Raw genomic sequence first — 3045 nt, 5'->3', positions numbered from 1 at the left:
GGGGGCGGACTTGAAGAAGGGCAGCTGTTCCTGTTCACGGATGTGGGACCACACCTAACAGGGCTATTTTTTCTTAACGTCTTTATTGATTTCTGAGAGAGGAAGGGAAAGGGAGAGACATCAATCAGCTGCCTCCTGCACCCTCTCCCCACCCCGCCCCCATTGAGTATCAAGCCTGAAACCCAGGCATGTGCCCTGACCAGGAATGGAACCGTGACCTCCTGGTTCATGGGTGGATGCTCAAGCACTGAGCCACACTGGGCGGGCCTAACCGTTCTGTCTTAACGACCACTTTCACAATTCCTACAGGAATCTGAATCCACACGGAATGATAACCGGTGGTTATAAATGTATTGGTTTTTTAGGTCAGGCCTTACAGAAAAGATCAAAGGAAAAGAATTGGAGGCCGAACATCATACAATTCAGCGTGTGATGGTAACGGCACTTCCAGTCCACGGGAGAGAACGGGGGACAGAGTAACCTCACTGGAGTCAGCGTCTGTACGAGCACCGAGAGGAAATAGTGGCAAATACGAGGCCTCCTGAGGGGGATGCATCTCCAAGCCTCACACGGAAGCCCTAAGGAGAAGTGTGTTGATTTGATTTCATACAGACTCGCAACTACTCTGTGTAAAAACACTTTCTGTGAACAGCAAACTGGAAAAAATATCTGAAATACATACAACAAAGTTAACGTCCTCATTTGTAGAGAGTTCTTTGGGAAAGGTATGAAATGCGTTGGATGAACATTCAGGAAGTAAAACTCTCCAAGTGCATGTGCGGTTGTCGGGGGCAGCGGTCCCTCATGCTCCCGGGCGCCTACCCTGCTCGGGGAGCAGCACCTGGAGTTTCTGGTTCATCCCTGCTGCCCTGTCCCCGGGGCCAGGAGCCCCCACGTGATGTAGGCCCATCCACTCCGCAGGTTTGCAGCGATTGGCTCAAAGATGGGCATGTGACCCACGTTGGTCCCTGACTTGACTGGAGCGACCAGGAAAAGAACTGATTTCTCTCTCTGCCGTATTTGTCCTTCTATGGCGAGAAGCCTGGCATCGCCGGGGCCCGTCGCGTGAAACCCCAGCGTGAAGCGACCCAGAAGGTGGAGGTGAGGAGAGAAAGACCTGGTTTCAGAATGACCTTCTAGGCCGCGGTTATGACGGCTTTTTTTTTTTCATTCCTGCACATTTATGACCTTCTAGGCCGCGGTTATGACGGCTTTTTTTTTATTCCTGCACATTCCATTGGTGAGCCCGTAAATCCTCTTCCTGGTGAGGAGAACCGAAAAAGTCCCAGCTCCGACAAGCACATACGTGCACGTGTGTGTACACGGAGAACAGAAAAGGGACCAGTGCCGTGCCCGCCCCTCATGAACAGCAGAAACTTAAAACGCAGAGAGCGGGACGTGGTTGTCACTTGAACTAAAACCTCCCAGCGGGGACCGTGTTCTGGGAAATGCTTCAGTGAAAAGCACGCCGCGCGTGTAGTTTCCCTGCAGGGCAATTAGTCACCGGCCTGCACTTGGCGCGGTTCCCCTTCCTGCAGTCTCAGGGCGCGCAGAGACTTGGCTACAAAACGTTCATTACGATGTTGCTTAAAGTAGCAAAACGCCTGCAAACAGCCACCTTGTGCAATTAGAAGGCATTGATTACATTGGGTGGGTGCTATGTAGCTATTCAGACGGCGCTGTCGGAGCAGGGTTCTGGGCGGGAAACGCCTGGCTGATGTATTGCTCTATTCGTTTCCTCTGCCGTGTAACATTACAGCTCCAGGAACTCGCGCAACACCCATAAATCAGCTCTCAGGTCTGCGGGCCCCGGGTGGGCACGGCACATCCGGTTCTCTGCTCAGGGTCTTGCAAAACGGAGATCGCACCCGGGCTCCTTCCAGCCCCTGCGGTTGTGGGGAGTCTAGTTTTTTTAAGGTGAGGGTTTGAGGTGCCCATTACCTGCTGGCTGTCAGCCCGGGGGCCGGGGGTGCTGCCCCCAGCCTTTGGATCCTCCAGCGTCCTTTCCAAGGTGCCCCGTCATCCCCAAAGCCACCAGCAGGGACTCGCCCTGACATCCAATCCCTTCCACGCTTTGACATCAGGAAATGCGGGTCCCTTGAAAGGGACCATTTTATTGGGTGAGACTCATCCTGCCTTAAGGGCAACTCATCTGGGAATGTAATCACCTCAGCAGATGCCTTTCCCAGGGGCACTGGCCGGATGTGTGTTTCATTCAATAAGGGAGAAGGCATCAGGCAGGGGGCAGGCCCCGAGGGGGGCGGGTTAGCGCTTTCCCACCACAATGATTAAGTAAAAAAAGCCAATTACTATATATATATGTATGTATATAATTAAAATAAAGTGTTCCTATTTTTGTAACGACAACCACAAACCCCACAGAATGAAAATCAAAAAAACCCCGTGTCCATGCGGCAGTTACAGAAGCAGGGTGAAGAGTTCGCACCGCCTTCCGGGCCTCGGCGTCCCCCCTGTAACGGGGAGCACACCCCGTCTTGCTGGTGGGACTCTGCCGAGTGCCTGGGACAGGGCCGCACGCGGTGAGCACCCGGGAGCACGGCTGCGTGTAAAGTCGGGAGACCCGAAATCAAGAATTCCCAGCGCCTTATCTCGGGGCAGGGGGTTCGCTGTGGTTTCTGGGCTCCGTCCTGTTCACTGTTGGTGCTAAACAGGCCGGTTATGCAATAAAGTTAGTTAACAATTTACGAGAGGAAGCGTGGCTACTGCGCAGGGCTTTCCGGGAGCCGTTAGGACACCTTCCCCTCCGTCTGGCCGCCTAGAGACGCCGAGCCTCGGGGTGAGGAGGACCATCTTCGGGGGAACTGGCCCGCCCAGCCCTCAGGACAGAAGGACATCAGAGCCCGGGTTCCTGCCCAGAGCGAGAAAGTCCCCTGGGTCTGGACGCCTCCTCCTGACGCAACCTGAGAAGGACTCGTTCCTTTCACACCCACGGGTTGTTTTTTTAATTAATTTTTTTTATATTTGGTTGCTCTCAAGGGCTGTGAGTGAGAGCCAGGATTTGGAAACCACAGCTCTGCACAGACC

At 53.8% G+C, this 3045-nt stretch overlaps 1 protein-coding gene and 1 long non-coding RNA gene across 2 annotated transcripts in view; both read left to right on the top strand.

Annotated features, from left to right (window-relative positions):
• LOC106724783 overlaps positions 1-2705 on the top strand; it is a 2904-nt gene extending 199 nt beyond the window's left edge. The window contains exons 2-3 of the long non-coding RNA XR_001360620.1: positions 366-1101; positions 2383-2705. This is a non-coding gene — a long non-coding RNA (uncharacterized LOC106724783). The remainder of the gene's footprint in view (positions 1-365; positions 1102-2382) is intronic.
• Positions 1-3045, top strand: part of GLT1D1 (glycosyltransferase 1 domain containing 1) — a 28929-nt gene that overhangs the window by 6608 nt on the left and 19276 nt on the right. The window lies entirely within an intron of this gene.

The sequence above is a fragment of the Myotis brandtii genome, unplaced genomic scaffold, assembly GCF_000412655.1.
Source record: "Myotis brandtii unplaced genomic scaffold, ASM41265v1 scaffold97, whole genome shotgun sequence".
Taxonomy (NCBI): Eukaryota; Metazoa; Chordata; class Mammalia; order Chiroptera; family Vespertilionidae; genus Myotis; species Myotis brandtii.
The sequence above is the reverse complement of the archived record's forward strand: the minus strand, read 5'-3'. Positions and strand labels throughout refer to the sequence as shown.